The sequence below is a fragment of the Rhipicephalus sanguineus genome, chromosome 2 (assembly GCF_013339695.2).
Source record: "Rhipicephalus sanguineus isolate Rsan-2018 chromosome 2, BIME_Rsan_1.4, whole genome shotgun sequence".
NCBI lineage: Eukaryota > Metazoa > Arthropoda > Arachnida > Ixodida > Ixodidae > Rhipicephalus > Rhipicephalus sanguineus.
The window spans coordinates 156,943,336-156,965,472 of record NC_051177.1 but is presented as its reverse complement, the minus strand read 5'-3'; the positions used below and the strand labels follow the sequence as shown (position 1 = coordinate 156,965,472).

Genomic DNA, 22,137 nt, shown 5'->3' with positions numbered 1-22,137 from the left:
CCTTTGCCAATTGGTAGCCAACGTTGTTTTCCACCTTGTTATTGTGTATCCGCTCCTCTTTACGCAAAATGGGGCAGTGAGTTGACGTAGACTCATGTTTTTTTCCTGCAGTTAGGACACTCTGGCTCTTCATTTCCACATGCAGATCGGTCGTGGTTGCCCCCGCAGCGTGAGCATCGTGCTTGTAACCGGCAGGCACCAGCAACATGGCGAAAACGCTGACACTTGGTGCACTGTCTCGGAGCCTCAATGTACTTGTACACTCGGTAACGTGTGTAGTCCAGGATGATGTACTCAGGAGCACTTTCGGTAACAAACACAATGCCAACGTTTTCTGACGTTCCCAGTCGCCTTACAGATCTGACGGGAGCTCTTTGCAGGAGAGCAGCGAGAATGTCCGTTTGATAAAGGTCTACAGGAATTTCCTTGACGACACCTACTCCGCAGTGGCTCGGTCGTGGCTCATAAGCTTGTACAAGTACTCCAGCAATGCTTGAGATTTTCAGTACACGTTCAGAAGCGTCTGCATTACGAGTATCGACAGCCAGGAGATTCAAACGTTCATTTTGTCGTACTTGTAGTACGCCATCTGGAGCTGTCTCTTCGAAGGCTGTCTTAAGTGCTAGTGGATTGAAGCGTGTGATAACTTGCTCAGCGTTTCTTGGCTTGAATATGATGGTGAAGTTTGGCTTAGGTGCGTTTTCTGCGGGCACAGAGTTAGGTAGCATAAGCGACCTCTTCGATCCACGGCAGCGTTTGACGGGCGGTACATCAATGTGTTTTTCCGAGCTGTCGGAAGAAAGCGCGGTGGCATCCATGTATATAACAGTTGCAGAGGATTCTGACATGACAGAAAAGTCATCGTCCTGACCTACAGGCAGATTGACGTCGAAACAGGAAATGATCTCCATGGGAAGACCTTGGCCAGGTGGTAGCGAGAGCGTGGCAGAAGATGGACTATAGTTCTGACCTGTAGCCGATGGAAGCTGCAATCCAGCGCCAGAAATAGCCCCGGTGCGGGCTGCCGCCGCTTGAATCTGCTGTGCTTGGTGTGGTGTGGTACCGGGTTGAAGCACAGAGGGCCTCGTTGGGTGCGGTCTCGGGGGCGCCGCACCCTTGCTGGGATCATGCCCGAAGCTCAGAAGGTCAGTGTGCAAGAGGATGCGCAATGAGGCACATAGAATAGGAAAAACTTTACGAAGACGAGCGAAGCAGCACAGCCACTCCACCACTTCTCCTTCCTCCTCACGCTATGAAAACAACAAATGAGGTTTCCCGAAAAAGCAAATTGTTTATTTTTATCTATATCTCAGTCTAAACCATGTCTAGGGGCTGTATTCTTAGCAATGAATCAGTTTCGTGATAGCCCCTCGTAAGAAATAGGAACCCAAAAAGGTCTGACGGCACGTGGGTTAGGAACAAATTGAGGACACGTATAATCAGCCATTTCTCCTCTTGTGCTTTCGTTTCAACTTGCGAAAAATCAACACCTGTAAATAAAAAGAAATCAGTCAAAAAGTAAGCTGCAGTGTACTGTCCGTAAGCAGGAAATATTTTTCATTGCGAGCGTAACGATCATTTTCAATTATCCGCGAATATTCCTAGATTATAGCACTTGAAATGTTTCATGTCCTTTTGTTCGTGGGTGTTTATGCGCTTCGCTACAGCCTCATATATAAAATGCATAAATGGTGAATTTTAGGCATTTCATCAAAAGCTACGTAAATTTTTTCTTAGTTTTAAATGACACTTCTCTTGCCAGTAAAATCTTCGTGCGGGAGGTATTGACTAACCTAATTTCGGAATAGCATACAGTCATAACTTGGCAATTTGGAAAATAACCATGATCTCAATTATTTTAGAGTTTATCATTTTCGTATGGGACGCACACAGCAGCCTTGGCTGGCCGCTTGAAATTTTCACCTCCACCATGTAACTTGTACGTCGCAGTATATTATTTTTCTCATTCCGGTAGTTAGTCTAGCTCAAGCTATTGAAGAAACTGTGAAACAGTTTTCGAAACTTTCAGTGCTTAGGCTACAGCATCATATAGATATTCGCACACTAAAAATATAAGCGACGAACTTGTATGAAAATTAATGACAACCAACAGACAATCACACCAAGGAAAGTATAGGGGACGTTTGTTGTAAACTGGACAATATTTGTAGCAGTTGTGATATTAATTTGCAGCCTTAGAGTGGATGAAAAGACAAGTTGCTGCCGGCAGGGACCCGAACCTGTAACATTCAGGTTGCGGACTCACAAACGAATTCAGGGTTACAAACTGCTTCAGAAACTAACTAAAATTATCAGTTTTCCAATCCATCATGAAACAAGAGCATGTGTACCAGAAGCAAGACTGATATTTCTTTCCGGTTGCAGGTTGACTTTCTGAATTCACATCTTACCATGTAACTATCACTCGCTTCCGATGGTCATCACAAGTCATATTTGCGCAGGGGCAACTTAGCTGCGTGACACGGCCCGGTCGATGAGATAGTGCACTTGTTTCACATTTGCCTGTGACGGTGACAGAGCAGCAATAAGTGTAAATCGGTAAATTGAATTTACATACGATAAACCGAAAAGGCAGATGGTTATTTGAATAAATACGAGTAAGTAATTTATTACCCACATAATGTTCTGCATGTTATCTGTGACTCCCTGCGGTTACAAAAACACAGAAACAGACGAGAGACGTGACATTGCATGCGGATCAGATGAAAAGAGCGAACGCAAATCACTATTGAAGCGCCAAAAAAAAAAGGTTCAATATGAGCTACGTGGCACTAAGGAATAACGTAATAATAATTTTTTTGCGATGTGGACTTCTTAAAAGCATTATAGCTTGATGCATACGTGCTTATAAGCACATGCCTAGCGCGAGGCCTTGCTCTGTATGAATTGGAGCAGTGACTTCTGGGATATTTCGCGTTGCATTGAACAATCGAACAGGACCAGAATGTGCAGTGAAGGTTGGCTTAAAATGTGGAACGGCAGTGTCCTTATTGCAAGCATAAACATACCTGTAGTAGTTGAGGAACACTTTCACCGGGCTTTGTTAGGGGGAGTTCGCATTTCTTGTCAATGAGAAATATGGTTTAGTGGCACGTAGTTCTAAGCCGTGCGCTTCAAGCACAGATGGCAGCCGGTGTATGGTGTGGGTGCGCGAGCTGAAAACAGCCATTCCCCCCCTCCTAACCCTAACCCTACGCGAGAGGCACTGGGAGGTGTCGCTGCTTAGCCGCGCCCACCTCGGGGACCAACAAACGCTCACTGCGTGGCCAAAAGCTGTGGTAGTGTCGTATGACGCCCAGGACTGAGGATGTCACCCAGACTGCGCGGGCGTCTTTTGCTATCTTATATAACTGGTCCGTTACACTATAACCACTGCATTGCGCAAACGGCGCCCAAATGTTTGGTAACCTTCAAGATTGTTTCAGAATCACCTGATAGGCTTGAACGCGCAAGCGCAAACAGTTGACTTCATTCCAAAATTAACGCGACCACCGGCGATAATGCTCGAATGTTCGATGCCGCATATATGAATACCGACGCGACTTACCGCTGATCAGAATATTGACGGCCGGCGCTCGGTTCGCCGCTATCAATGTACAGCTTGTATTGATTTTATTATCACTTTTCGTTTCCCGGGCACGAGTTCGCCAAAATAAAGAGTTACGTCTTTAGTAGCCCGAGTGCCGTCTTCTACACCGTCACAACCACGTGACAATATTTCTTACATTTTAAAGTAGATATGATGGAAAATAATAAATAAGCTCGCATGTGAAGTATCTTACAAACGCCATCAAATCCGGAGATAACTTTGCAATCACATAATTTCCGCACGTCACGATTCAGAAAGGTAGACACAGTTGATATAAAAAAGCGAATTAAAGCCGTCTTCGGGCTGTATCCTTATCTTCACCATTGCCAACATCAATAGTGGTCTTTGTGCATGTAGTCGGATTCTGTGACGCCCAGGATAGAGTCGCCCATAGTAGCATGAGAACTGCGTACTTCATTGCTCTTGCTGTCATGCAGCTGGCACATAACCTGTGGAATGAGAAGACACATTTTCAATTCAGTCAATAATTGGAAGCTATATAAAACATGAAGCTCACTTGAATTGTTTACTATAGGGAAATGAACAAAGACTGTAGTTTTAGTTTTCAATATTGCGATTTAGATTGTGCCGGTTGGCAGCGACTGGGTTATGTCATGAGAGAAACTACTCCGGTAACATGTTCGTCCTCAAGAAAACCGAAGCTTAGCCAGGAAGATAGTACAGTCGAATTCGGCTATATGAAACTCAGGTAACTGGAATTATCTTTTGTATCGAACTATTGCCGAGCACGAGAATGCTTTAATGTCATTGCGTACGAAACTCTGCGACTACATCGAGACAAATATAGTTCGAACACTTGATATATCGGGTAGCGCAAAACGCCCAAATAGGTTGGCTTTTCTCACAATTTTTGGGCTCTTCTACACGGAAGGGGCCTCTCCCGCATGCATTTGGGAGAGCAGTCGGTGAGATTAACAAGAGCTCCGCGCAGAGCAAGTAGAAACTGCCGCTTGCCGTCACATGCTTTCCCGCATAATTAATGTCGTTACTCCGCCAGCCCTTCGTGCGTGGTCGCCTTTCGCTACTCCGTTCGTTTTGGTAACGCGGTGAGTGCATAAAAACAGAGGAACCTGCTGTTCTCGCCTTCCGTCGCCGCTGCTTGCAGCATACCAAGAGGCACGCTGAATACGATAATGAAAAAGAAGACCTACACGAGGGTCAAGGCAGACAAGACCGGTCCGGTGCCCGACGGGTACGCACAGCTGCGTATGAAGACTTTGGCGCTCTATTTATATCGAGACCGCATTTTCTCGCGCATAACACCCCCCCCCCCTTGCATATAACTGCATCCCCAACTACACGCCCCGCAATAATACAAAATGAAACGGCGAAACAAACAAGCAAACCTTCTTACTGCCGTGAGAGCGTCTTCCTTATGTTATTGCAAGCAGTGCTGTGAAGCCAGCTCGAGCATCAAAATTCGCATGGAAAATGCAAACATTTCATTACAAGTGGTATATCGAATGATCCGATATATCGAACTAAAACAATTGTTTTTAGAGTTCGGTATCTGCAGGCTCCATTGTATATCGAAGAAGCCCACTGTGTGATTGGCGCATTCCACATCGGGTAAGGCAGAAGCGGCACCCTTGACTCGTAAACATGCAATACCAAGAGCCAGGTATCTCTGAGGCATGCATATGCTAGAATCTATTTGTAGGAAACGCGTACCAACATAGAGGACTTTCGCACACACTCACTCAAAACCGATTACGACTAGTGGGAATGAGATCTCATTGTGACATGTGCATGATGGGGCTGCCTCACTAAAAATTCTTGTTCAATGAGTACTTTTACAAATACTTAACACGTCGACAACCTTAAGCTCGCCACATTCACCATTCCTCTCAGGACGCCAGCAGAAGAATGCAGGCGATGCGTTTAAAGCTGTTAGATTTACGCAAAGCTTTCCTCGAAAAGGGATAAACTCCCGTCCTATATTTCAAAATCTTCAGTTTCGGGACGAAAAAAATGTAGACGCCAGCACAAAATTTTCAGACAGAGAAACAGGAATATATGTTATTTTCTATAAATTAAGCATACTGATGGAGCAAATCACTGAGCCGGTGAACATCGACTGGACAAGCCAGGATATCAAGCGAGAAATTGTCGCCTCGTTCATAAAAGAAACGTCAATGTCGTTTGCGTCCAAGTATTGCGAAGAGTGGCATATCCGACAAAATGGGAATGTGTCCACGGGGCACGGTTAGGTGGGTCCCGCGAAAATAGACCACGCGAAAGATCCCAGGTCCTTGAAAGAGGAAGCATGTTCACTTTCTAGCCGACTAACGACGCCGCAAAATGGCGGCAGCGCAGATCCACTGGCCGTGTCACTAGAGCGTAACCACCGCGATGGGTGTAAATTGTGGCATTAGGAGAAATATTACGCATGCCGAATGGGTCCCGAAGGGAAGTATTAAGTAAATGACGCAAGCTTGAGCGCCCACAAAACTTCGGTGAATGTTGACAAGAGAAAATTATACTCAAGGTTCATGATTGAATTCTGAATGGGCATGCGAAGGTTAACGCAGTAACATTTCCTGGAACGGTTACTGCTTGCAACTGTCATGCTATTTACTCAAGGAATTCTGTAGTGCGAAAAGGGACGAATGGGGAGGTAGACATGTTTACATGGTTTTATATATCAGATTAACAGCTTGTGAGATTTACATACGGCCAATTTGAAACAGCATTTCGAAGTAGGTAATTAAACGACCAAGCATTTTTCATGCAGAGGTAAACACTAATGTTCACGTGAATCTGTATAGGTCGGCCTGTCCAATGAAACTGTTCCGAGCAAATTTGCATGAAAAATGCGTATACATTGGAAGCATTGCCATTTTTAACAGCGAAAATGTGTTAGCCTGTCGCAAAGCCTTTGGTGTGTACAAAAAAAGACAACTCTTTGGAGCCTAGCACCCGCTATTGCCACAGCTGCCGCACCTGCTCCGCGAGACCGGCACGCGCTGCTCCGCGAAATCAACACGCGCTCTCTTCGTGCTCGTCTTCATCGTCGTCGTCTTCATCTTCTGCTTCGCTGGCAAAAGACGTGCGCCGACTGCGCCGGCGCGCGATGTAATAACTCTGATGGGCGAGACAACGAGCACACAGAGAAAGAGAGAGAGACAAAAACAAAGAGAAATAGAGCTAGAGAGAGCGAGAGAGTAATACGGGGGGAGGGGGAGTTTTGGGCAAAAAGAAACCAGATTCGAACCCGCATGCCCATTATCCGAAGGTGAGCGTCTTAACCACCCGGCTATCCACGCGCGCTAGCACAGCATATCCCATAGCCTTGTATGGTATCGTATAGGAAGGGGGATAGGAAACGAATGGGAGGGTGAGAGGGGGGGGAGATACTAAAGCATAGCATAGAAAGAAAGAGAAAGAAATAGAATTGACGAAAGATAATGCAAAAGAAGAGAATGCGAGAGACTCAAAGAAAGAGGAAGAAAGAAATAGGCATCGATAGATAGAGACAGAAAGAAAGAAGCGAGAAACACAGACAGAGAGAGAAAGAAACGGAAGAACGAGAAGGAAAGATAGAAAGACCAAGCAAGAGAAAAGAAATACAGAGAGAGAGAGAGATATACAAATAGATCCAAAACAGGGATACGGAAAAAACAGAGAGAAGAGAAAAAAGGAAAGAAATAGAGGAAGAATGGAATAAAAAATTTGCAATATTAAGCCTACATAGCAACCGCCAGGACTACCTAGCTGCCCATCAGCTCTTCTGTCTCTTTAGAATTGAGGCCTCTAGTGCAAGCTATGATAATGTTTAGTGAATCGATGCTTACCATCTGTAATTTCATTTACTACGTGAAATATTTTCTATTTGCTGTGTTGTTGATACGAAAAACATTCCTGTCGCTGTGTAGTACGGGTGCTCCGCAAAATTAGAACTGCTTGCCTGCCTCTCTATTTCTCGTCTTTATATTCCCTTTCCCCGATTCCCCTATGTAGGCTAGCCAACCGGAAGCGTTTCTGGTTAACCTCCCTGACTTCTCCTTTTCTGTTTTCTTCCTTGTTGTACATCAGAACAGTGCGGAATGAATTCCTAAAACCGACGCTGTGCACGTTTTTATAGCCAGCACATGTGTTCGCTTTCTCACTAAGTGGATTCGCATTGAACGTTATGAATGCAATTTATTGCTGACATTTGTCTCCCCTCATGAACTCCATGTCTGGCCGCGGCAACTTATTAGGGAACTGAGGTGATGCTTAAGAAAGATTAAATAGCGCACAAAAGTGGAAATACACAGAAGTACGCACAGATAGAGCGCTGATGTGTGTTCCGTCTTGTTTGTGATGTTTAATATTTCGTAATTATGAAACAATTCACTTAAGCGTCCGTTTTACCGACGGTAAACCCTTTTCGCGGTAATGCTCCGGCTCCGACATTGCCGTCAGACGGGAAATTTATTTCAGAAAGGTTTGTATAATATCGGTCATTCTTGTCAGAACGCAGCCAAATACATAATGAAGGGAATTTATTGCCCTCCGGTTGGTCACACGATAGAGACAAGGCGCTTGCGTTTCAGGAGCTTGTCCATGTATCTAAACATATGACTCTTAACGCATTCCTCTTGCAATGAGGAGCCTTGGCTGGTAAATACATATGCATGTTCGTGTTTAGGGTTCTAATGTCCTTGCGACCACGGCATATATGTCCTCCCATAGTCCTTGTATAAAAAATCTTGTATGAAACCTAACAAACACGTAGCTTTTCCCTATGAGTCTTAGGACTATATAAGTGGGACAGCTGAACAGGCTACTTGCTTTTAAGGTGTTATTGCGACATTAGTGACAAGAAGGATTTTTAATTAATGAAGATACTAATGTGGGCTTTGGAAAATTTGAACTTATCATTGTACATTTATTGAAAAAAAATATGCCAACAACAGACCGGCATGAAGAATACAAGTAAAGATAACACAGTGCAAAATAATCATAGAGCCATAGCTAGAGGAGCGCCGAATCGTGAAAGAAACAACATTACTGAAGGAAAGCATCAGCATGGAAATGGAGTGTTTTCTTTTGTTTTATCAAGTGCGTGAAAAAAACAGAACACGAATCATACTCACCAAGTGCCGGTTTATGAGCATATAAAGCAGTGGGTACTTCTCTGCATTCATTATATAAGCGGCTTCATTGCATGTCATCAGTCTGCAACAACAATTTCGCATGTTAGCTCACCTCACTTTTTGATCATGACATGATATGACGTGCGAGACGTGATGCATTGCACCCTAGCTTAACACTAAAACTGGGGAAGAAATCTTTACAATTAGTGAATAAGAACTGCTGTACAAATTGGCGAAAAGGAACACTGCCTAATCATTAGAAGCCACCTTGAGAACGAAAAGCGTGCGCGGTGCATGTGTTGTTTGTCGTCGCTAGCGAAAGGTCAGAATAGATGAGAGATGGCAGACAAAGGTCGCCTTCAAATGTATAAGATTTTAATTTCGCAACATACGATCGAGGTATAAAAGCTACTTAATCCTGCTCATAGTTCATTATGATAGCAATAACAAAATGACAGGTGTCGGAGGCAAATACAATGAGTTTTTAATTGGTTATAATAAGGAAATATGGTACCGAGCGCTACATATAACAATAGAAATAAAATTTTACACTTGGAGCAAAAATGTTACCTTCTGCATATTAAGACAGTAAATTTGCTGCAAAGAATGCTATTACTGCATTTATTACTAAGGCTATTACTGTACATACAACGTTGCTGGGATATATCACAAAAACAACTTGAGAAAAAACGTAAGAGGCCATGTCAAAACGTAGTGACATAAATTAGTAAAACTGCGCCATGGGCACCAGGCAAGCTGGCGCTGTTGGGACGCTTGACGAGTTTTCATTTCACAACTGACGCGCAGGCAGCGGCACCTGTACAGCGTGCTTACGTCTACCTAGTGCTGCAAAGATTACCGCGATGCCAGGCAAAACATGCATATTGTTATGGGTATGGAAAGGTCACTCTGGAACGGGCGCCGAATTCACACCGAATGGATGAAGATGACGTTGTTGTCGCGGGGCAGAGTCTGGAGCTGCTCTTTGAGCTGCATTCCTTTGTACCGTGTGCAGTGTTAGCTCGAATAGTGCTAACCGAATATATACTCCCCGTAGCAATGTCAATTACGTATGGGTGTGTCTGCCATGTGGGTAGTATTTCTGATTACGGAGACGCCACATGGCGGCTTGTGCTTCTCTGTCAGCATATTAACTGAGGCATTTCACGCACACTAACGCCGTATCCCCCATTACAGAAGACCTGTTATACGCTTGTTTTAGCAAATCTCTGCGAATGTTGGCCAAGCGCGTAGACCAAGTAGAAGTGCAGTCGCTATCTGGCCATAAGCCACTCCGGTGCATCGCCTGTCGCGGTTGCTACCTGTTGTTATACGGCGGTGTGCTGGCGGTAGAGAAAAGACGCCCTCCAGGGCTACATGTAAAGCCAACATGGATGACTGCACACATCAGGGAAATTCTGCCTATGTGCACTCTGAAAAGGTCATGTGCCACACCTCAGGCTTGGTGAGAAAACACACCCTGCGGCAAGCAGACGCTGCTATGAACACCTCAGCCGCATCTAGAAGTCTTGCGCGGTAAAAGTGTTTGGAAGAGGAGCGCGAAGTTTCCATTTCGTCAACTGCGCTATGTTCATAAAGAGGTCAGTCCTCACCGTCTTGGTGGGCGCAGCGCCTGCTGTTTGACGTCAAACAGCTACTACTCTATTGTCTGTCCAATATGCGACATAAATCAAGAGTGGCAATAGGACCAGATGCGATTCTTGAGACGGGATGCCGCCACGTGCCGACAACGCGCTCCATATAGTCTGTTAAATTACAAATTCGCCAAAACTCGTGCACAAGAATCGCAGCGGAGGAAAGCGATTGGGTCTCATCACGTGCGCTGACGTAACTTCTTAGTACCCTACCATCTTTCTATGTATAGCTTCCACCGCTCTCGTTGGGCAGAGTGAAGAGGGTAGGCGCTTAATGGTGCATTCACACGGTAGACAAAACTCGGGTTGGCAGGGGTGGATGGGGCATCACATGACCTCACACAGGCCCGTAGCCATGGGGGTGAGGGGCTAGGCCCCCGCCCCTCCTCGAAATGTTGGTGAAGTCGGTGTTTTTACCAAAAATAAATATTGAAAATAGGTGTTTTTCTCAGATATTCAAGGTTTCAGCAAGCGCCCCCCCCCCCCCCTCTCGACAGAAATTCCTGGCTACGGGCCTGACCTCACATCAGAGATTCTTAATCCACGCCTCATCTACCTCAACAGCGCATTCCTACTGCACTCTTTCATCACGATGTGGCAAGTCAAAGGCCAACTATGAAGTGCATCTCTATCCAGAAGTGCGCTACTTCGAAGTTCTCCGCAACATCTTCTTATGTTCCGTTTCCTTGCCAGAGTCAGCGCACCAACTTTCTGCAAACGGTTTCGTTGATGCACCGTCTTTCTGTCAACTGTTCCGGATTCTGTCAACACATGTGGCAGCCATTTTTAGGAGCGAAGTGCCTCAGGGTCTCGGCTTGTCGGCGTGTCATGTCGTCACGGTCCATCCTAAAGGGTATGCGTCCACGAAAATTCGACAAGTCCCACTACTCGCCACCGGTCCTCTAAAGGTTAAGAAGGGAACAGTTAGTTTGCTGAAGATATCGTAACTGGCGCGAAGTTAGAAGCATGAAAAAAGGGCTGGAGGAAAGAGACAGAAACAGTTAGCCCAACAAATAGCCGATGACTTATCGGGATTTACTTGCATTTATTAACAGAAATTTGTTCAATTCTGTCTCAAAATTGGTTTCAAATGCCAATTTTTTCCTGCAAAGTATACTTCGTAGCGATTTTGTGGCTTGTAACACGAACACAGCTTACTGCAAAATCGCTGCTAATAGGCAATGAGAGACAAAAGAAGAATAAGAAGAATCACCTTAGGGTAAGCTGCATTCCGACGCAGCTTTCCTACAGCGTTAGTGGAGCTGAAACACGTTCCCTACATGCCCGGTTTTAGGCTTGGTACCACTAGTGTCTCATCAGAGGAATCTCTCTCAAGACAATGTGGCGAATTATCTCGGCCAGACTCTTCTTGTCTCTCATTGCCCAGTTGCAGCACTTTTCCTATGGAAAACACCGGCGCGCACTACATGCTTCGCCACTCCCCACGTTTCACGTTAGTGCAGCTGAAACATCATTCCCTGCATGCTTTACCCGTCTCCACATTTATCTGCCGCCCCTGACCTATACTGGTTAAGTGGGAATTGAAACAGTTCAAACTTTATGTGCATTTCTGTCCGTTATTGGCGATCCGCACATGAGGCGCCGTTGCGGACACAGCACCGGTCTCCGCACCGCGCGCCTTTTAGTCTACTGTAGAACATTCGCCTTCTCATGCATGATCGCTATCTATGCCCATAACTGCTGCGGCATGGAGGAAACCAACGAAATGCGGCCACATTTCCTTGGCTCCAAGAATTTGATTGGTTCTGACCGGTCACTCATGCTCTCTGCTATCTCCTACAACCAGTTTTCAGCCATTCTTTTGTGAACGTAGTACGAGTCATCGATCCACACCATGTACTAGCTACGACGAGCTTGTCTCTGCCAAACGAGCCCAATCGTCACTTGCGGCGTTTTGTTCGGCCCTTCCAGCACATCATAAAGGAAGCTCAAGCACATTCAAAAATAACTTGATTGTGTAATCACAGCTAACTGCTGAATTCCAATATTGACATGACACTTCTCAACAGTGAACGCAAATTGAATATTTCGCAAAAAAGCAGCGGCCACGGCAGTCTGGTGCCTTGAAAGTCTGAACAAACGTCATTTTCCGCATGCCGTGCCTTCGGCAACAACAACACTGATGAAGCGTGGCCTCCGCGATTTGCTCCGGCAACGGCGCGCAGCCGGAGCCAAAACGGAGGCCACCGTGGTAGACACGAAAGCCACTTGTCTACATTGCGATAAGCTGTCTACATTGCAGATATTGTAATCCAGCTGCAGAACTTTCAGCGTCTCTAATGTTCTTTGAGCCTCTGGTGCATAAACAGATCTCTCGCAGTGAGTTCGGATCGGTGAGCGACGCGAACCATCTGTCAGAGTACAGCGCGGCTTCGCTATTGCACGAACAGTGACGCAGTTCCGGTTGGTTCCTTTTCACGCCAAAATTTCCGGCGCGCTCGCACGCGCGGAGCTAGACCTCCGGTGTTTATGAGGGTACTGCCCTCGGTCCCCTACTATTTCTCGTATACATCAACGATGTTCCAAATAACGTATCATCGGAAACGCGGCTGCTTGCGGACGGCTGCGTGCTTATACCACCCTATCAACGATAATAAAGATATTTTATCCCTGCAATCAGACATCTATCACATAAAGCTTGGTGCCACAAGTGGTTAATGTCAATAAACGCATAAAAAGCTCCTTATTTTTCATCGCAGGAAATCGTACCCTACTCGTGATTACAAAATATGTGGCCCCGTATTATACGCTGTTATCAATTACAAGTACGGAAAAATAATCTCATCCCCCATCTATCATGGTGCACCCACATAACCAGCATAAGAAGCACTGATGACTGTGTTCTTGGTTTTCTACGATGTAATATCCGATCAGCACCCTCCTCTGCCAAACTTCTAACCCACTGGTCTTTGGTCAGATCTAAATTCAAATATTCATGTGCTCTGTGGTACCCTTATCATAATAACCCCATGAATAAGCTCGAATCTGTGCAGAGACCTGCCGTATGCTAGATATTTTTGGAATTATTCCTGCTCTTCTCGCTCCTCGAAACTCATTTCCCAAGACAACCTCCCGAGCCTTGTATAACGTCGTCCAGTTGGCCGCCCTTCTCTGTTCCACAAATTCTTTAACAATTCACCTCAAACAGGTCTCATTGTTCCTGCACATCGCCACTCAAGCCGGAACAACCACGAAAAGACCATCTACCCTCCTCAAGTTCGCCCTGTCTCCGATGCCTCATTCTACACCCAGACACTAAAGGAATGGAATGACCTTGCACCAAGACATTGCTTCAATCTGACACAGCCATCATCACACGCATCATAGAAGAGCTCTTTTCTGTATATGACCGCCCCTAATGTCAAACCCCATCCCTCATGGGTCTTTGAGGAATCATAAGTAAATTCACTATTCTCCTGCTTATTCAAATACATTGCTTGAGGCGACGCTTCTCTCTAAAAGAACAATGTGGCGCTGATGAAGGAGAGAGCAACGCAAATCACTGGTGATATTTTTGCAGATTAGGAAGGTGAAGCCCGCACAAATACTTACACTAATTTCCCCCTGGAGGAAATTGGTTAGCCTGGCCGCACGTAATACAGTGAACGAAGACGGAAGGGCCTGAGGCCGCCAACAACTTTTCTCCCCCGGGAGCGTCGGCGACTTGGGACGTCAACAGTTGTAGCGAGGTATTCCACAGCTGATGTCTCCTTTATGAATTTGTAAGGGACAATGTACCGACAGAAGCTGGTCACACAAGTCGCAGGTCGCTCAGAGGTACCAAGCAGTACATTACTGCCAGGGCAGTAGGCGGCTGCGTGGTGATAGGGATCAATACTGTTTTTTTTTCGATCTTCTTGGCTGGTTTCGGCGTTTAAATGGCGCGATTAGGCCATCCGACAACATGGCGCATAAATTGGTCGCAAATGAAAGAACAATTGAAAGGTCCAGAAAAGGAACGGCGAATTATGAGGTGAAAATAAGTCATTGTCACCGATACGAGATATGCATCTCAGTTACGATGGTCACAGCGGAAGTACAGTCGCGCCCAATATCAGGAGCAACATGCTATTAATGCTCAGTTTCGCGCCAGCATTGCAAAGCGGAGCCGACGTAAAAAGTTTGCGAAATAAGCATCGTTTCTGTTACTGATGTTCGCTAAATAATTTAACGTTTGCCGATGTCACCGTTCAGGCTTGTGGCCACATTGACCACGGCCACCGTGTTGCGACTCACAGCGCGACACAACATGGAGAGTATATTGACACGTAGCCGTGGCAGCCAAGAAGACGGCAGTCGGGCTATTAAAGAAGAAACTCTTTTAGGAGCTTTTAGGAGCTTGCTCCTTATGCTCGCGTCTGTTGTCGCCGGCGTGTACACTCGCTGGTGATTTCAAGAATGCTCACTAGATCGCGCACCTTGTCCGTTGTCACTAGAGTTACTGTATATGCTACCTTTAGGTAGCAGAGTTGCGCATAGTTCCGGCTAGCAACAACAGCTACGCGGTGAAGTCGCACTCTGTTTTCGCAGGCGACATGCCTACCGCGTCGCCGATTAACATGTCTGGCGTGTCGAAGGGCGGCGATAAACATTGGCTGTCGATGACTAGTTCTAATTCATCTCGCTGCAGCGGCGGCATCGAGAAATAAAAAAAATGGCCGAGCGTCAGCTTCTCCGTAATGCATGGTTGCTAGCGGCGTTTGGAAGACAGGTGCGCAACTCCGCTAGCTAAAGATGGCATATACAGTAACTCTAGTTGTCACCGGCGAGTACACTGTCCGGTGATTTCATAATGCTCACTAGATGGCGCACCTTGTCCGTTGCCACCGGCGTGTACACTCTCTGGTGCTTTCAAGAACGCTCACTAGATGGTGCACCTTCTTCGTTGTCGCCGGCGTGTACCCTCTCCGGTGATTCCATATTGCTCACTAGATGGCGCACCTTGTCCGTTGCCACCGGCGTGTACACTCTCTGGTGATTTCAAGAACGCTCACTAGATGGTGCACCTTCTTCGTTGTCGCCGGCGTGTACCCTCTCCGGTGATTTCATAATGCTCACTAGATGGCGCACCTTGTCCGTTGCCACCGGCGTGTACACTCTCTGGTGATTTCAAGAACGCTCACTAGATGGTGCACCTTCTTCGTTGTCGCCGGCGTGTACCCTCTCCGGTGATTTCAAGAATGCTCACTAGATGGCGCACCTTGTCCGTTGTCACCGCCGTGTACAATTTCAAGAATGCTCACTAAATGGCGCACCTTGTCCGTTGTCACCAGCGTGTACACTCTCCGGTGATTTCAAGAATGCTCACTACATGGCGCACTTTGTCCGTTGTCACTAGAGTTACTGTATATGCTACCTTTGGGTAGCAGAGTTGCGCATAGGTCTGGCTAGCAACCATGGCTATGTCGCGAAGACTCACTCCGTTTTTGCAGACGACATGCCTACCGGGTCACCGGTCGACATCTTTGGCGTGCCGAAGACCGGTGATTTACTTTAATGTGAATGACTAGTGTCAACCCAGTTCGCTGCAGCGGCGCCATCGAGAAATACAAAAATTGGCCCCAGCGTCAGCTTCTCCGCAACGCATGGTTGCTAGCGGCGTTTGGAAGACAGATGCGCAACTCTGCTACCTAAAGGTAGCATATGCAGTAACTCTAGTTGTCACCGGCGTGTACACTATCCGGTGATTTCAAGAATGCTCACTACATGGCGCGCCGCCACTCAAGGCGGTGGGCACCACACTCGCGCATGCGCTAGTTATACAGGTGACCGCTGTAGGGCCGCGCCTCTCGTTTGGCGCTTGCGTTTGGCGCGCTTCCTTTCTCTTCTCCGGGAGCTCAGTTAGTGAACACTCTTCGTTGACGCTCCGCAGCATGGACACCCCAGACAAGGTGGGGTGTTCATGCTGCTGCGCGGCGGGCTCGCCGCCAAGACCCTGCGGTGAGAGCCCGGGAGGCCGACGCGAAGAGGGATAATGCATATATAACAACGCTGTCACGTCTATGTATGATGGCAGAGGAATGTGTACGGAGGATTCGCGCGTTGCCCAATCATCTCCGAGCAAGCTCCTGTAACATGATTCACTACGTGGATATGGCGGTGATTTTTTGTGCGAACTTGTGCCCCGGAAACAAAAAGACAAAGTACTAGAAATACATGCTGTATACTGACAGCGGCGATCACAGTCTTCGACCGTCGGCAATTTGATCACGGTTGGAACGCATCGTGTATTATACATCAGTGATCGAAGATTCCTACGTTATTGTTGTTGCTCGCGTTAGCTCTCGAATAAAATTGACTAGTCGCGCTGTGCGCGTGCTCTTACGGCGGGTTCTATTGGGCGTGGTAATGCGCCGTTCTTAAAAATCACCATCCCGATGCTTCGAACTCACACGAAAGCAAAAAGGAAACCCATGCATGTTTAGCAGGAAAACACAAAAGCAAGCGCAAGTTCTAAAACTTTCTTAGCAGGCATGAAGTGTCTTGAGGCGCACCACGAACTTGGGGAGTGACCGGTGCCACCGAGAGTTTGTGATGCTGTCGGGTACTACTACGTAGTCCAGTGCGCCGATACGTCGAAGTACCCTGATGGCCCGACGTATTCTTAGAGAAGTTTTTCGCTGAGACTATGTCGGCGTGTTGGCGTCCAGAACCAGATATGGCCGCTCGGCTGGTATACCACGAAGCGTCATCGAGGATTGCACCAGCGGATGTCCGTCGTCTGCTGTACAATTTGTGCACAACGCATATTTATTGTGCAACAATAGTGTGACACTGATTAAGCACATGAGATGATATACCGTCTATCTGCGTAGCCTTGGAGGTGTCCAGAGCGCGCAGCAGACTGTTGAAACCAGCATAAACAGTTTCGATTTCAATCATTTCATTACCAGTAAGTTCAGGAGATAACGCCGGTGAGTGTTCAGTCTTTTTGGCAAACACCGACTGAAAGTATTCTGAACCGTTTTGCATTTTCCAAGTCATCCATTAGGCCATATTTTACATTTTTGTTGAGTACTGTGCGGTGGCGCTGCAAATGATTACGCTCACTAAAAAACACTGACAAAATGACGCTAAATGTAAAAACCCTCTATATACAGCTGCGATGCGAGCCCGGGCTTCTTTAGTGGGAAGCGGGCATTCTACCTCTGCACCACCTCGGTAGAGGTGCGTGCAACTATTAAGCGACACATTACAGGCTACCGATCGCAGCGCCACAAGTGGCTTGACCGTGTTTGGGCGCGACCATGCTTGGGCTTCACCTTTGGAGCTCGTTCCTGGCACTCCCCTGTCTAGTACACTATAGCCAACAATTACGTTTGGAAAAGGGTTGTGAGTGCAGCCGCCGGTGCTGCCTAGGCCCCACTCGCCCCGCAAGCTTCAGATACTGAACGTCTAGAACACGCACAAGGCTATGGCTAGCATAAGCGTCACCAATCTGCTCTCCCGGTAGCTATTTCATGCCTACATTTGCTCTCGTTTATAGCAAAACCAGAGATATTTAGCAATATATCAATAGCAATAGCAATAGAGATATTTAGAGATATTTAGCAACGCGCAACTAAAGATATCGTTAAACACCTTTCTCCGACAAGACAGCGCGTCTACGATATCGCGACAATATAAAGAGAAATACACGCCTGATAGAACTAGCATCATTAAACAATGGCTCTTCACATAGCACCAGGTGCTACGTATGTGTTGTCGGCACTTGTTTCAGCGCGGTCTCTTATCGACAAGCTTATCGCAATAAAACATATCAGGTGTCTGAACGTTGGGATAGAGTTGATGCGCACATTTATTTGTATTTTATTTGCATTTTCGATGTAAACATTCACATTAAAATGTCCATCAATTCGGACTTCTCTACTATAGAACGTGTGTTCGAATGGATGAAAACAATTTCTTGTTGTACTCTTTATTATCTTCTTCATTCACGTTAGAAAGCATATTTAAATATACTCAGAAATCCCTGGCTCACGGCATATTTGACCTTGCCCGGAGCGCTTCCGCTTGATAGATTAGAACCACACTATCCAGTCGTCTTAATAATTAACTGTAATACCACTTTATTAAAATAATGATCAATTAATGAAGTCGTAATCTGCTGCATACCTACGAGGCGACATCGTTAATGGGCAAGTTTCCACTCGTGAAATAATTTTAGTTATTACAGCATAATTTTAACTCTCACCGCTCACTTACTGTTCTTACAGCGGTTCCATTTATTAATTGGCATTTTTATTGCCCTAGTGTTGACGTCAAGCGCAAAGTTTTAGCGTATGACGTCTCCAGAGTTTATCACGTCATGACATAATGAAAATTTATTTTTCTCTTTATATCATACTGACGACATACTACGAAACAGTTTAAATAGCCACCGTGGCAAGCTGTCCTACGCATAAATTCTCATACACAAAGGAGTTTAGTTGGTAGGTATTATCTCACTTGCTTTACGTGGATATGGTCTCACAGAGATATACGTATTTTGTACTGTGCTTCAGTTGGTAATATGGTGGAACCGTTTTTCAGCGTACTATCTTCAGTTGTTTTCTTCCTAGCAAGTGGTATAGCGTCTTAGCATTGTCTATTATCTTCATATTGAGTCTATGTGAACGTGTGAAGCAGCACATGGAGACAAGGCACAAAAGGAACGAAACGACACTGCCCTCGTTTTGTTTCTTTTGTGCCTTGTCTCCGTGCGCTGCTTCACACGTTAATATGTACTATCACCAACTCGCCCAACTGTGAACTTTTTCTCAGCTTCATATTCAGTGTTTCTGCAACTGCTTCAAGGAAGGGAAACGGGTTCATTTCGCAAATTTCTCGATCGCACAAAACGATTTTACTTTTTTGTTTTCTGCAATTTTTATGGCAACTGTTGAGAAATATATATGATCACTGTGTGTCGATGACGGAGCAAAGTTCGCATGTCTTATTAGCAAAGTTTTATGTGCCATAGTCAGGGCTACACAGCAACCTATAGAGAAATTCGGGTAACAGTAAAAGATTGCCTCACCGTGTTATAAGGATTGTTGTCGCATACAGCGAGCAATATTATCTCGTTTGGTACAGGCTCGTGCAGCCTTAGGGTGAACACGGCTCAACGCAGCAGAGCTCCGCGGAGCGCCATCGCATCCGGCGCGGCCACACATCAAAACGAAGTGGCGTAGGTGCGAAAAATTGCACGAGCACTTTCTGGAATAGAGCATTACAAAAGCGTATCGCTACAGCGCTGTTGCAGATGAGGCGAAGTACCCGTTGGTCCTCGTGCGATAGCACGTCTTCGCTCCGATGCGTGGCCGACGAAGGATGGACTGGCGCTCCACGCAAAGCAGCTACGCTGAGCCATGTTAGCCCTGAGTGGATGAGAAAGAGGGAAGATACTTTATTTAAAACAGAGAGGTTTCAGGAACCAGTGGTGGTGGATTCTGATGGTCGGCGTCCTGGGTCAGGGACACCGCAAGACCCAGCCGGCCCTTTTGCCCTTTGGACTAGGGCCCGTTGGGCTTTCAGTCCAGAGTTGTCGCAAAGTGCGGTCTTCTATGCCTCTCGCGTAGGGAAGAGGAAAGAGAGGGTTTTTGGGTACATGCCCACACCACGTCTGATGTCTCCCCACAGTGCGGGCACTTCCCGTCCGAGCTCGAGTCCTATAAACGAATTATTGCGGGGCAGATCAGAGTGTTGGTCTCTAGCCTGCGGATAATTCGCTCATCTACTCCACTCAGACCCTAAGCAGGCTCCGGATAGAGTCGACGACGCTCTCGAAAATCGAGCAAAGTTTCCTTAAAAGTCAGTAGTGGTGTCCTGTTCTCCGAATCCGCAAGGGTTGGGGAAGGAGACTCCCGGGAGGTAAGCGCTCGGGCCAGTGCGTCTGCAGTATCATTACGACGCAACCCCTGGTGCTCTAGAGTCTAGCGTAATGCGTTTGGACTGGATCAGGTCAGTCGCCTTTGCGGCGTTTTGCAGAATTTCGCAGGCAAGAAGTGACATCTCCCCAACCACGTATTTAAAACAGTCCGTACGGGAGTCTGATAAACGTATTGCATCTGGGATATCAGTGTGCTAAAGCTATCGCTAACTCATTCGCGCATGTTGAGTTTAGCGCTCTGAAGAAGAGCCCATTGACCTGAGCATCCTGGTGAATGACAGCCACCGTGTAATAACCTTCTTATGACGGTCCAGACACGTCCACGTAGAAGAGGCCTCGCTGAGACCTGCATGTGCGCGCCAAGTCTTTTACTCGGGCCTTTCGTCGGCCTTCGAGTGAGTGAGTGTCCATGTTACGCGTTGGTGTTCGGATGCAAACTTCTTCCCTCCATGCTTCAGGTATACGATCTGTTGTGTGTATATGGTCTTGTCTGCGATACCCAGACTTCTGCACAGACCAGCACCACGTTAAGTAGACCCAAAACGTATGTATTGATTTGTAAGATGCGTCTCGCGCAATTCTGAAAAAGAGTTGTAAACGCCCAGAATCCGTAATATATGATTTGAGGTGGTGATGGGAAAGTCGAAAGCGCATTTCATTGCCTTTTGTATATTTACGTCTATTTTATTTTCACCTGTTTTTGTGTTATGGAGGTAGGGTGCGGCATATATGACCCGAGTGGTCGCGAATTCATGAACGAGCCGAAGCGCATCTCTTCCCGCAACCCGCCGCGTTTGTTTGCGTCGTGTCAAATCATGCGGGCCAACTGCTCCGCGACCTGCTTGAGTTTGTTTATGGTGGAGGTAGGACTAAGTTTGTGGTGTATGAAGAGCCCCAAGGTGATGAGTTCTTTCACCTCCGTAATTACAGCTAGTCGATGTTGGGTTTCTGTGTTAGTTGTGTCTTATGCTTTGGTCCTAATGTGTAAAAGTTCTGATTTAGTTTGGGTACATTGGAGACCACAGTGAGAGAGAGAGAGATAGAAATGTAATGCGGAAAGGCAGGGAGGTTACCCAGAAAACATATTTGGTTTGCTACCCTGAACTGGGGAAGGGGTAAGGGGAGACATAAAAGTAAGAAAGAGGGATGGGATAGGGAGGGAGGGAAGCACAAACACACACACACACAGGAGTGTCACAATCGTTCAACGAGGTGGGTCGCTCGCAGAAACTTCATCAGCGCCTTCGTTGCTTTCTGGCGTGAAGCTCGATCTTTCCGACATTCCAAGATTGACTGCTCAGAAAGCGGCTAGTCGTCGAGGCGAACAAACGCTGCTGAGAGGGACTGTCTATCAGAGCTGTACCGAGAGCACTGACATAAAATGTGTTCAATGGTTTCGTCATTGCCGCAATGGTCACATGCAGCGCTGTCTGTCATTCCGATGCGGCATGCAAAAGCGTTCGTAAAAGATACCCCAAGCCAGAACCGGCAGAGAAGGGTCGTCTCGGATCGGGGCAGGCCAAACGGAATACTGAGTCGTAGGCATGGATCCAGGCGGTGAAGACGGGTGTGGCGAAAACCGGGCGTGTTCCACATAGACCTTGCGACATCATGTGCAAGCGTATTAATCTTTGCTGCTGCGTCGCTTCTTGATAGTGGGATAGGTTCCATCACGCACTTTTCGTGAGCATTCTAAGCTGCATCGTCGGCATGCTCGTTACCGATGATGCCGCAGTGGCCTGGTAACCACTGAAAAGTTATAGCATGTACTTCGTCTATGAGTTGATGGTACAGTTGTCTTGTCTCCAGCACCAATTGGTCTTGAGCCCCACGGCGTAGAGCAATTCGAAGACATTGCAGAGCTGGTTTCGAATCAGT

General features: G+C 46.6%; 1 long non-coding RNA gene across 1 annotated transcript; it reads right to left on the bottom strand.

The window, feature by feature from the left end:
• Positions 1-1,271: 1,271 nt before the first annotated feature.
• On the bottom strand, positions 1,272-4,054 carry LOC119381345 (uncharacterized). The gene is made up of 3 exons (XR_005181391.1): positions 3,932-4,054; positions 2,412-2,523; positions 1,272-1,490 (listed from the first exon to the last, which is right to left on the bottom strand). It is a non-coding gene; the product is annotated as an uncharacterized LOC119381345 (long non-coding RNA).
• Between the last annotated feature and the right edge of the window lie 18,083 nt (positions 4,055-22,137).